Source organism: Natrix helvetica, assembly GCF_964273705.1.
Source record: "Natrix helvetica genome assembly, chromosome: 2".
NCBI classification, from domain to species: Eukaryota; Metazoa; Chordata; class Lepidosauria; order Squamata; family Natricidae; genus Natrix; species Natrix helvetica.
In genome coordinates, this window is record NC_138552.1 from 110,715,439 (window position 1) to 110,729,355 (window position 13,917).

At 50.3% G+C, this 13,917-nt stretch overlaps 1 protein-coding gene across 3 annotated transcripts in view; it reads left to right on the top strand.

Annotated features, from left to right (window-relative positions):
- The window catches only part of PEX5 (peroxisomal biogenesis factor 5), a 42,583-nt gene that overhangs the window by 987 nt on the left and 27,679 nt on the right, over window positions 1-13,917 (top strand). The window lies entirely within an intron of this gene.

Genomic DNA, 13,917 nt, shown 5'->3' on the forward strand with positions numbered 1-13,917 from the left:
GGAAGCAGCTCCTGTGCAGAGAATTTGGAGGTGACTCCTTGCCAGAGTTAAAAGCTCTATGTTACTCTGCAACCACTCAAAAGAAGTCCTTTTCCTCCTCTTCTTTGGTTCCTCCTCTCTTCTTTCGGAAAAATCAAAATTAAGTAGGAAGGAGATATAGGTTAGATCAGATGTCTTCTCCATGCAGATGGCTTGCAACAAAATACCTCCAAGTTGTGTATTTGTACCATAAGGAAACCACCCCTTCTAGCAGGCATTCAAAGTAGGGAGGGGGTGCAGTTAAGGGATCAGTTCTAAATGACAGCCTAATATTTTGCACCTAAATTGCTTAAGCAAAATGTGATGTTACTATTTTAGAATTGTGCCTACCAGCATATCAGTGGTGGGTTCTGCGCCGGTACGCTGCGCACAGGGCCAGGCGTCCTAGACAGGCATGCACACTGTGCGCGCATGCCACTGCCCTGCGACACCTATCTGGCCGGTGAAGGTCGTGCAGGTACCGCATGCTTGTGCACACGTGAGCCAGGCGAACAGGTGGGACTGGGGGGGAAGAGAGCAGAGTGGGGGAGGGGAATGAGAACGTCGTTCCTTCAGAGGTTTCCTATATTCCAACGGTCCCTCCTTCAGAGGATCCTATATTCCAATGGTCGTAGGGAGGGGTGGATGCGAGGACAGAAGAAGATTCTGCAGTCGGTTGGGAGACCGTGGGCGCTGGATACGCCCGGTCGTTTGTACCAAGCCCCGCACTCTAGGTGGCCAGGGTTTACAGAACCAGGGCATGAGGCTGATGTTGTGTAACGCAAGGTCCGTTGTTAATAAGGCCCCCCTCATCCACGATCTGGTTTCTGAGGGGGAGCCGGACCTTGCAGGGATCACGGAAACCTGGTTGGGCCACGAGGGGGGTTTACCCCTCGTGGAAATGTGCCCACCAGGATACCGTGTATTCCATCAGCCTCATGCCCGGGGTAGGGGTGGCGGGGTAGCGGTCATTATACGGGAAGGCCTGGCACCGAGAGAATTCACCGTACCTCAGATATCCGGGTGTGAGACTCTAGGTGTGAGATGGGGCCCAGGGAGTCAGTTGGGCCTGCTGATTGCATACTTGGCTCCTCGCTATGCATCAGCGGCCCTGCCAGAGCTCCTCAAGATGATTGCGGAGGTGGCGGTTGAGACCCCCAGACTATTAGTTATGAGGGACTTCAACCTGCCATCGATGGGCGAATCATCCAAGGTAGCTCGGGAATTCATGGCTTCCATGACAGCCTTGGACCTGACCCAAATAATTCAGGGCCCCACATACGAGGGAGGCCACACGCTGGACCTTGTTTTTATGTCTGGTCGGTGGAAGAGTGATCTGGGAATAGGGGATCTGGTTATTACTCCCCTGTCATGGTCAGATCACTCGCTTCTCCGACTCGACTTCCCTGCCGCTACCCCCCATCGCGGGGAGGCGGAACCAGAAGATCTTAGATGGTTCCGCCCCAGGCGACTGATGGAACCTGACAGGGCCACTTCCTGTAGCCCTGACCCGCTCCCGGATGGAGGACCTGGTGGCCGCATGGAATAGTGCGGCGACCGGGGCCTTGGACCGGGTTGTGCCCTTGCGGCCTCTCCGGTGGCAGCGAACCACCCTGGCCCCTTGGTTTACCGAGGAGCTGAGGGTGATGAAGCGCCACAAGAGACGCCTAGAGAGCAGATGGAGATCCTCTCGCACCGAATCTGACCGAACACAGGTAAGAGCCCATTTACGGACCTACCTTGTGGCACTAAGGGTGGCTAAACGTCGATATTATGCCACTCTTATTGCGTCCGCAGAAAACTGCCCTGCCGCCCTGTTTCGGGTGACCCGCTCCCTCCTCTCACAGAGGCCGCGGGAAGCCCCTTTGCAGGGTAGGGCAGAGGAATTTGGGGAATATCTGCAGGACAAAATCGCTCAGATCCGGAGTGAATGGGTCTCCTTTAGTGATCTAGGGGAGACACCGGAGGCGAGTTTTGAGGCACCTCTCTGGGAGGAGTTTGACTCTGTTGCCGCCGAGGACATGGACAGGTTACGCGGGCGACTGCGGGCCACCACATGTTTATTGGACCCGTGTCCCTCCTGGCTTGTACTGGCAGCCTGGGAGGTTACACGAGACTGGCTCCTGGGACTGGTGAACGCCTCGCTGAGGGAGGGGTTCCTACCAGCCGCCTTGAAAGAGGCGGTGGTGAGGCCCCTACTTAAGAGGCCTTCTCTGGACCCAGTAGAGTTAGCCAATTATCGTCCTGTCTCCAACCTTCCCTTTCTAGCGAAGGTTGTTGAGAGTGTGGTGGCACAACAGTTCCCTCGACACCTAGAGAAAATTGTTTATCTAGACCCGCGCCAGTCCGGTTTCCAGCCCGGTCACAGCACTGAGACGGCTTTGGTCGCGTTGGTGGATGATCTCTGGAGGGCGAAAGATGGGGGTTGCTCCTCCATCCTAGTCCTGTTAGATCTCTCAGCGGCTTTTGATACCATCGACCATGGTATCTTATTGCGTCGGCTGGAGGGGATGGGGGTGAGGGGCACCGTATTGCGGTGGTTCTCCTCCTTCCTCTCCGGTGGGTCGCAATGTGTGTTGACAGGGGAGCAGAGGTCGACCCTGAGGCCGCTCACATGCGGAGTGCCACAGGGGTCGGTCCTCTCACCTCTCCTGTTCAACACATACATGAAACCGCTGGGCGAGATCATTCGAGGTTTCGGGGTTGAGTATCACCTGTATGCAGATGACACTCAGCTATACATCTCTACCCCGAACCACCCCAACGAAGCCGTCGAGGTGATGTCCTGGTGTCTGGAAGCCGTCCGGGTCTGGATGGGTGACAACAGACTCAAGCTCAACCCTTCCAAGACGGAGTGGCTGTGGCTACCGGCGCCCCACTTTAGCCAGTGTGTTCCATCTCTGGCCATTGGGGGGGAACAATTGCCCCCGGTGGATAGGGCGCACAATTTGGGCGTCCTCCTAGATTCCCGGCTGACGCTGGATGATCATGTGACAGCCGTGGCTAGGGGGGCGTTCCACCAGGTCCGCCTGGTGCGCCAATTGCGCCCCCTACTAGAGCGGGACGCCCTTCGCACAGTAACTCAGGCCCTGGTGACTTCCCGTCTTGATTACTGCAATGCTCTCTACATGGGGCTCCCCTTGAGATGTACCCGTAGGCTCCAGCTGGTTCAGAATGCAGCCGCGCAGGCAATTATGGGGAGTACTAGGTACTCCCATGTAACACCGTTCCTGTGCGAGCTGCACTGGCTGCCTGTGGCTTTTCGGGTGCGTTTCAAGGTGTTGATTGTCATCTTTAAAGCGCTCCATGGCTCGGGACCTAGTTATCTGCGGGATCGCATCCTACCCCATACATCCCTGCGACCAATCCGCTCTCACAGAGAGGGACTCCTCCGGGTACCTTCCGCTAAGCAATGCGGGCGGGCGGTGCCCAGGAGTAGGGCCTTCTCTGTGATGGGCCCAAACCTCTGGAACGACCTCCCCCCCGATATTAGAACTACCGTTGATCTCCGCTCCTTCCGTAAGAAACTCAAGACCCACCTGTTCCGACTAGCCGGCCTGGCCCATTTGTAATCACAAGTAACATCTATTACTGACCTTCCTGGATGGCTTTTTAAATTTTAAATTTTGGGGTTTTAATTGGTTTTAGATTGTTTTTAACTATTAATTAGTTTGGGCTAATATACAGACTGTATGTTTACGTTGTTTGTCTGGGTTTTCGTGTTGTGTTTTGTTGTTTTTATATGCGATGTCTGTACACCACCCTGAGTCCCTGCGGGGAGAGTGGGCGGTTTATAAATGTAATAAACTCAAACTCAAACGCAATGGGCCGGTCGCTTTATTAAACGTCCATGGAACATGGGCAGGCGGGTGGGCCAAACGAGCCACCGTATCACCGCCACTTCTCCTGGTTACTACCGGTACGGCCGTACCGAGTCGTACCGCCCGGAACCTACCACTGAAGTATATGTTCTGAAATACTTGAAATGTTGAACAAATCTAAACTTGCTTAATAATTGATACTTAAAACAAAAAGGACATAAAATTGTGTCTGTGGCTGGGTGCCTTTGTTTAGACCAGACAGGCATAAATGTTAAAACATTGACTTAGTGGCTTCCTAGAGGAATCTCCAAAATAATGATAAATCACTTCTGTATTTTCAAAAAGCATGACCATTGTGAGAAAGTTAGACTTTTGTTTTGATGATTATAATACAATTCTTGAGATGTGAAGAAAAGGAATGCAAATAGAAAATCAGAAGGAATATGATAGTAATTAATTGTGCTGCACATATTGTATTTTGAATGCTATTCTGTCCTGCACATATTGTAGGACAGAACAGCATTCAAAATGCACTTGCCATTTTACCATTTGATACTGAAGCTCTTGGTGTGAAAATTTATATTTCCACATATATTATTCATATTGAAGTTTTGTGACATTGCAGTTTACCATATAAGGTAGGTTGCAACAAGGCAATATGAAATTTCTCTCACCTCTTTCAATCGAAAGGATCCATTATGTATTTGAAGGACAAAGAACTATTTTAAATCACAATAATGGCTGGTCAATTATCAATTATATTTTGAAACACACACTAAGTCATAATTTGTTCATGGATAGCTCAATATGTTTAATAAAATAATTGTGAAGGTGTGACAAACAAATGACATTGTACTAAAAGTAGACTATCAACTAAGTATAAACTTTCCAGGAGAAAAAAAATATTGCACAAAGAAAAAAAATGTTGATGATTTGTTTCAAACCTTTTATGGAATACATTAAGGGTTTTTTTTTATGAAGAAGGTTTATCTCACATACATTTTTGGAAAACAAATGAAGAAGCCAAGCCTCCCACAGTGGAAAATGGTGAATGTTCTTGCCTGAGGTTAAAAAAGTTAATATAACTAAAAATATGGATAGGCTGAAACATGTCTCTAGTCCTTTGATGCAGTAATGTTAGCATGTGTTTGTGTTAAAAAGGCTGAGATGTAAAACAAGAAAAAGAGATCTAACTGTTTCATCATTTCAGTGAAAGTAATATTTCAGTTGCTAACCTCACCAGTGCTGACTGTTTTGTTCTGTGTATCTGGAACATCAGGTCCAGAAGAAAGACTCTTTTATTATCAAAAACAATATGTGATCATAGAACTGTAATTCAATTGCACGAAAATATGTTTTTATAAATTTAATATTTACTTGGCATGCTTCCATTTTTTCTGGCAAGGTGAAAAAAGCCCTCAAATTTTGAAGCAAGCATGATGTAGTGAAAAATAATTACCGTATGTTCAAAGAGCAGTAAGGTACTATTGGGTATGACAGCAATTTAATTATATGAGTATATTAAATGAATGTTAAAGGAACAGCTGAATGTCTATTCGTATCAGCCTTTCAAGGTCACCCATGTCAAGAAACAGATACCACAGAGATCTCTGGGCTGCTGCTTTAGGTTATATTGGAATTTCTTCTATGATCTGGACATTGTGGCCCACAATCTATGAATGAAAGCTTAATATAGCAAATGCATGGCAAATTTTACTACTCTAATATTTCTGTGGATACTTATTTTTCCATTTCCTCTTGATGCTCAGAGAGTGCAGGGAAGAAAAAAGGCTTGGAAAACATATAAGAAAAGAAGAAGGATTCAGAATTTTAAATATAAAATTGAGACGTTTTTCTCTTAGTATTATTAGATAAAAAACTTGGGAAAAAGGAAGTTTGTTGTTATATATTGACCACTGAGAGAATCCTACCTGCGCAAAAATGAAAAGACATGTCAATTCCCACAATGGAAGAATGGATTATAAAAAGTGATAAAAGTTGGCAGAACTGGCTAAATTAACTGCTTTAATTAAACAAAAGATCATATCCAGTTTGTTTTCACCTGGAAACTGTTTCTGAACTTTATGCTTTAACAGAAAAAAAAGAAACTTTAATTTTAGATTTTGATTATTAGATTAACAGTGTTATGGAAATGGATAATACTAAATATGGAAAGCAAAAAGTTGTGACTGCAGCTGTATTTTCTATTCTCTTGCACTAAAAAAAGTTGGAAGACATTGGGTTTTTTTTTAACCTTGCCTCCTTTCCTTTCTTTCACTTTTCTCTATTCCCTTATGATCTTTTAAAAAAAATATTTTATATTATAATAAACTTTAATAAAAGTCTAAAAAAGAAAAAAGGCATGAAAAATGGCATGGATCTATCCATGAAGTTATCAGGAGTCCAATATGAAGATGTTCCCTTTATGATATACTTGTAGTCCACAACCTACTATTGAAATTGAGCCCAGAATTAGTCGTAGGTCTTGGTGGTAATTAAATGGGTCACCATATGATCACACCTGATTTTATGACCTTTTTTATAGCAGTCATTAAGCAAACCCATTTTCTTCTATGTTTTTTTTTTTTTTTGCTAAAAATGAAGTAAACGCTGGAAATTGGCAAAAAAATGCCAAACAAATGTTGTCATGTGATTGTGGGACACTGTAACAATTATAAATTCCAGTCAGTTGTCAAGTATCCAAAATACGGTCTCATGATTGGGGCGCGGTGGCCATCAGAACTCTGGAACCAGGTTGTACGTAGCTTTGAGGTGGATCCATGGTAACTTTGAATGGCCACTAAGTGAGGATTACTTGTAATTAGTCTTTATAATATAGCCTACCTAAAGCCTATATGTATATGAAATTTCATCAGAATGCATAAAAGACGTTAATATTTTATTAAAATAAAAAATGGCAGGGCAAATCTGACATCCTCAAGGCATGTAGTACAAAGCAGCTTAAGATAAGTAGCTGATGAAGAGCTGTATCATTATCAAGGTTCTAATGAGGTTGGACTGCTGGGCACTTCAATGGACTTAGGCAACCAGAACTCTCATGGGTTAATTCTAAGCAACCTACACCCGTTATGATAATAAATCCTTTTAAAATGTTCATGTGCAAAGCTTAACTTACAACCATTCATTTAGAGGCTGTTACACTGAAAAAAGTGACTTATGACTATTTTTCACACTTAATGACTATTGCAGCATCCACATTATCACATGATCGAAATTCAGATGCTTGGCAACTGTTTCATATTTATGATGGTTGCAGTGTTCTGGGGTAATGGGATCACAGGGTTGAAATTAGGACCCCTCAATGCAACCCTGAGCTACAAATATTCTCCTTTATTGGGATCACCTTTTGCGACCTTCTGACGAGCAAAGTCAATGGAGAAGCCAGATTCACTTAACAACCATGTTACTAACTTAACAATTGCAGTGATTCACTTAACAACTGTGGCATGAAAAATCATAAAATGGGGCAAGCTCACTTAACTGTCTCGCTTAATAACACAAATTTTGGGGTCAATTGGGGTTGTAAGTTGAGGTCTACCAGTAAGGGCTACTGGGAATAAACAGAAGGAATAGAGAAGGTCTTAAGGGGCCGAGGTCAACCTTACTGGGCCAAGAGCAGATCACAACTGCCAGAGGGAGGATGCAGAGATAGGAACATCATAGAAGGGTTTTTTTCCTGTACACCGCTTGGAGAGTCCAAGCAATGGGTTAATTCAGTCTGCTTGCCCTTAGGACTGAGGAACTATTTTTCCTTTAGCCACACCTCCTGGTGTGATCAATCCCCAGAATTCTTCCTCAGTCAGCCCGTTTGGACGTAATTAGCTAGAGCTCTGAGCTGAATTAATCCTTTTTTTGGCTTGGACTCTATTTGCGTTTTTTCTTCTTTCCTGACATTTCCCCAACATCGTGAGACGTTTTTCTCCTCATTGCTGCGTTTCTCTCCAGCAGAATCTTCGTTTGAAGGCCAGGAGGTAAGCTGGAAGGTGGTGGGGGGTGCCCCTCAGCCGATCTCTAAGGGACGGCTTCGGAGGCCTGCCGCTTGTCGTTTAAAACGGCGCGGCTGCAGCGGCGAGGTTCCTACGTCCCCAGGCCCCTCGTTTGTTGTTTTAGTCGTAGTTTTTTCGTTCCCCGGCCTGCTAGAGGACCTCTGCTGCAGGGAGGAGTGAGCGATCGTCGCCATTAAGGCGCGTTCGCTCCTCGCTCTCCCTTCGCCCCCACGCTGTTGCGGCGGCCATTTTAGGCGCGAAAAAAGCGCGCCCAGTCATGGCCGCCATTTTGCATCAGCCTCGTTATCAGGAGACCGCTGGAGGTGGCAGGGCCTGGCAAGGGTTTCCCAGGCTGGGGTCACCACCTTTGTCTTTTTGCCTATTTTTGCGAGCGGTGCTGGTTCCTGGGCCATACCAACGGTCATTATACCGGCTCAGGGAGGAGGCCTAAGTAAGCGCAGGCCAAAGCCTTTTTCTAGTCATTCTCCTCCCTGCTTCTCCTGCGGGGCCTTGCGCCTCGGTGCAGGCCCCAATCCTACCCCTGGGCCTCTGACTGGTATTAAGCATGGGATCCTTTGATACGTATCGACTCATTTACTGTGCATATAGCAATTTTGACAAATCCTTTTGTTTTGTTCCCCTTGCAGCAACCAGTCTCTCTCTCTACCTTCTGCCTTGTCATAGCCTTGCTCCATCGTGTGTGGTCATTGACTATGGACCTGCCCAGTCCCCTCGATTCCCAAGATACTAGGCCGAGCCTCTCTCAGGCCCCTAGCAAGGGTTCCTCCTCATCGGGGAGTGGGGGTGCGGGCAAGAGTGGTGGGGGAAGTTCTGGGAAACAGCGTTCCAGAACCCCTTCTGTGGCTGAGGCCAAGGATGCTGAAAGGCGCCAGCGGGCCCTTGACAAGCAATTTGAGAAGGCCAGACTCCAGGCAGGCAGGGAGCAGTCCCATTCCGGAATCCCTCCTTCCCGGGAGGATCTCCAAATGGTCCTTGCCAAGGAGGTGGAGTCCCAGGACCTGTCCCCAAACAGGTCATTTGCGGAGCCGGCTTCCCCGGTCCCCTCGTGGGCCTGCGAGCAGGCCCCTCCCCCTGGAGATGCTAGCATAGATGACATGCCGGGTGAGGTTCACCCCCCCCTGGAGGAGGGCCTAGATCCTGATTCTGACTCAGAGGAGTTATCTCCCCGCATGCAGGAACTGATGGCCCGTGCCATTGCCAAGGGCATCACGGAAGCCATGAAATTTAAGAATCCCACTGCAGTGACCCCTAGGGGTCCCAAATCCGATCAGGCAGCTCCCCCTCCTAGCAAGCGTGCCCGCCACCCTTCCCTGGGATCCTCGGTGGTCAGCGAGGTCTCTGCCATTGAGGACCCGGACCCAGAGGTGCTAGGTCTTTCGGACGACGAGGACCTTCCTCCTGAAGCGCCCGCCTTTGCGGGTCTGTTCAAGCCCAGCCTTTTTAAATCTGTCCTCCACAAGGTTAAGGCTGCCACCAGGGTGGGGATCAAGCCCAAACTGGCCGCACCGGCGGCGGATGCCACTCCGGCTAATCCCAATGCGGTCATGTTTGATGTTCCAGCTCCACAACAGGAGTTGGTTCCGGTCCCGGGGCTGTTTCTCGACCTCATCCAGCGCCAGTGGGCTCAACCAGCCACGCAGTCTTCTCCCAGCGGGGTAGATAGAAAGCTTTATACTATGGAGCCAGTGCTGGAGGACCTTCTGGCCCTTTCCCACTGTCGACCCGCCCATTGCTGCCCTCACCTCCAACTCCTCCCTACCGGCCGACCTTCTGGAAGGCCTTAAGGCGGAGGACAAGAAGGCGGAAAAGGCGTGCCACAAAACCCATCTGGCGGCTGCATGGGCCATTAGGGCCTCTTCATCCGCCTCCTTCTTCAATAGGGCTTCGGTGATCTGGCTGCGCGAGCTTCTGACCAAGCTCCCGGCGGGAGACGTCCGCCTCCACCAGGACGTGTCTAAAATAATCGCGGCCTCCCAATACGCCGCTGACGCATCCCTTAACGCCACTAAATTCGCCTCCAGGGCACTCGGCTCTAATATCACTTCTCGCCGTCTGATCTGGCTCCGCCATTGGCAAGCGGACCAGAAAAACAAATGGAAACTGGCTTCCGCCCCCTTTAAAGGGTCCAAATTATTTGGCGAGTCCCTGGAACCTCTCCTCATTGAGTCCAAGGACAAGAGGAAGGTCCTCCCTTCTTTAAACAAGAAGCAGGAACGCAAGGCAGCTCCCTATTCCAGGAGGCAGTCCTTTCGTGCCTCCGAGCCTTCCACCTCTGCCTCTTCCTTCTCTCCCTCCAATAGGTCCTTCGGTCAGCAGGGCGACAGGTCCCATGGCAGGGCGCCCTTCCGGGACAGAGGCAGACAGCAGTTCGGCTTCCGCAAGTATAACCACGGTGGAGCCTCCAACAGGCTGTTCTGTAAGTCAAAGTGACTGCCCGAACTCGGCACCCATCGGGGGTTGGCTCCAGCTGTTTGCCTCCCATTGGGCCCAGACAACCGAGGATGCCTGGGTTCTGCAAATAGTCAGGGAAGGCGTCTCCCTGGAGTTCCTATCCCTCCCCCCCCGGAACTTCATCCGGTGCCCCGTCCCAACCTGCCCTCAAAAGAGGGAGCGCATGGACCAGGAGGTCAGGCATCTCCTAGACATCAGGGCCGTGGAACCCGTTCCCCCGGGTGAGGAGGGGAGGGGGTTTTACTCCATCCTCTTCCTGGTACCAAAGAACTCGGGAGGGTGGAGAGCCATCTTGGACCTCAAAAACCTCAACAGGCACATCGCCTACCGGAGGTTCAAGATGCAGTCCCTGCAGACCATTCTGGCGGGGATTCGACAGGGAGATCTCCTCACATCTATAGATCTCAAAGAGGCATACCTCCACATTCCCATCCGTCCACAGCACAGGAAGTTCCTGCGCTTCTATTATGCCGGTCGCCACTTCCAGTACAAAGCTCTCCCATTCGGCCTCTCGTCCGCTCCTCGGACGTTTACCAAAGTTCTGGCGGTAGTGGCGGCCCAGCTAAGACGCAGGCCCATAAGGCTCCAGTGCTACCTGGACGACATCCTTATCCAGTCGTCGTCCAGGCAGCAGGCCTTGCGGGATCTTCAGACCACCATGAGATCCCTCAGGAATCACGGCTTCACTCTAAACATAGAGAAGAGCCACCTCACTCCAACAACCAGACTTGTACACCTGGGGGCGGTGATAGATACCAGCTTGTGCAGGGTTTTCCTCTCCCAAGACAGGTTGGATGGTCTAAAGTCCATGACCCACAAGGTGATGAGCTTGAGGCAGGCTCCAGTGGTCCTTCTGTCGCAGCTGCTGGGAAAAATGACATCCTGCATCTCCATCGTGCCGTGGGCCCGCCTGCATTCCAGGGCGCTTCAGTGGCTGCTGCTGCCGCACCAGAGGGCATCCAGGAGCAACTCTCCCAGGCCAATTCGCGTCCCGCTGGAGGTGAAGAGGTCTCTCCGCTGGTGGGTGTCTCCGGCCGTCCTCAAGGGCCACCTATTCAAGGAGCCCGAGAGGTTGATCATCACCACAGACGCCAGCCTCTCCGGCTGGGGAGCCCACATGGGTTCCCTGGTTGTCCAGGGCAAGTGGTCCCAAGTGGAAACCAGTTACAGCATCAAACTACTGGAACTGAGAGCTGCTCGCCTGGCCCTGCGCCATTTCCGCCGGTCCATCCATCGTCAACATGTGCTTCTGATGACGGACAATGTGGCCACCAAGGCGCACATCAACCGCCAGGGTGGCACCAGATCCAGAGCACTGATGAGAGAAGCGGAGTCCCTGGGCCGCTGGGCGGAGCGCCATCTGGAATCTCTCCGCTCCGACCACATCTCCGGAGTGGACAACACCCAGGCGGACTGGTTGAGCAGGACAACCATAGATCCTGCAGAGTGGAAACTGGACCCTTGCCTGTTCCACCAGCTGTCCAACAGATTCGGAGCTCCGACTGTAGACCTGTTCGCGTCCAGGGACAACAAGCAGCTCAACCGCTTTTACTCCCGGTTCTTCACCCCGGGGGCGGAGGGGACAGATGCACTGCGTTGCAGGTGGCCCCGCGAGCTACTGTATGCCTTCCCTCCTCTACCTCTCCTTCCTCAATTCATCTCCAAAGTCATCGCAGAGGGGGCAGAAGTTCTTCTCGTGGCTCCACACTGGCCCTGCAGGTCGTGGTTCGCCGACCTTGTCCACCTGTTGGTGTCTCCTCCGTGGCGCATCCCTCCGGACCAGATCTCCCTCAGACAGGGGGCCGTAGTTCATCCAGGGCCCCAGTGGCTCCAGTTGGCCGTCTGGCACTTGAGGGGGACCAACTGAAAGGCGAAGGCCTGTCAGAGGAGGTAGTGTGCACCATTCAGGCGGCTAGACGTCCTTCAACCACCAGAATTTATGACGCGTCTTGGGCCGCTTTCGCGAAGTGGTGTGAGGAGCTACTCATCGAACCGACGACCGCGCCTGTTTCCAGAGTCCTCGACTTTCTTCAAGCGGGGCTCAACAAGGGCGTGGCCCCAAACACTCTTCGACGCCAAGAGCCGGCCTTGTCCACCGTCTGGTCGGGCGACCCCCTTTTGCCTCTCAGCAAAATTCCGAGGGTGCGCCTCTTCCTCAAGGGCGCCTCTAACCTTCGCCCTCCCACCGTTCATCGCTACCCCACTTGGCAGCTGTCCGTGGTCCTACGGGCCATCTCTGGCCCCCCATTCGAACCTCTACGCACAACGTCTCTTCGGTTCCTGACGCTGAAGACGGCCTTCTTGATTGCCATCACGTCCGCTCGTCGGATTTCAGAGCTGGCGGCCCTGTCTGTTCGCCAGGACCTGTGCGTCATCCACCCTGACAGGGTTATATTGAGGCTGGACCCGACCTTTACCCCTAAGATAAATTTGTGGTTTCACAGAGCGCAAGACATTGTGTTGACAAATTTTTGTCCTCATCCGTCGCATCCCAGAGAGCGTTCCTGGCATAATCTTGATGTCAGGAGGGCCCTGAAGGTTTACATCGCTCGCACTGCGGAGTTCAGGAAGTCAGAGGCTCTCTTCCTCTCCTTCCAGCCTGGTTCCCTAGGGAAGAAGGTTTCTTCCTCCACGATTGGCAGGTGGCTTCGTGCCTGCATTGCGTCAGCCTATGAATGCCAATCCAAAGCCGTTCCGCGCGGCATCACCGCGCACTCCACACGAAGCGCTGCTACCTCGGCGGCCTGGGCCACCCAGGCCTCGATCCTGGACATCTGCAGGGCCGCTACGTGGTCCTCTCCTTCACCCTTTGTGCGACACTACAAATTGGACATTTTCACCTCGGCTGAGGCGTCCTTCGGCAGGCGTGTGCTCCAGGCGGTTGTATCAGAGACCGAATCCCGGGAGCCTTCTTCTGCCCACCCAGATCGACAATAACTTGGGTATGTCCCATTGCTTGGACTCTCCAAGCGGTGTACAGGAAAATGACCATTGGCTTACCTGAAGGGTCCTTTTCTGTACACCGTGGGAGAGTCCAACCCACCCTGGCTATCGAGGCCGGGATTCGGGTTCTTCGTGTCAACAGTACATCATCTTGGACGCTTCGCTCCGTCCGCACGAACTGACTCCTTTTAAGAATTCTGGGGATTGATCACACCAGGAGGTGTGGCTAAAGGAAAAATAGTTCCTCAGTCCTAAGGGCAAGCAGACTGAATTAACCCATTGCTTGGACTCTCCCGCGGTGTACAGAAAAGGACCCTTCAGGTAAGCCAATGGTCATTCCATGGGATCAAGAGAATTTTCCAGTGGACAAGACTGGTGTTTCATAATTTAGACCACTTTTTGATCATAAGTAGTATAAGATTAATATGCAGAATATCATTCATGGTAAAGATAGGTATAATCCACAAGAAAAGAATGCTAATTTAAAATTGCAGAAGAGAGAAGATAATCCCTTGCTATTTCTCCTCTTGTACGATAAAAGATAGGCCACGCAATTCCGGTCAAAATTGTGCTACTCCTCAAGTTTTCTTCTTTTTCAATTCTACAGGTAAGAGTTATTGCCCAAAGAACTGCAAAATAAGACACTCTTTGTAAAA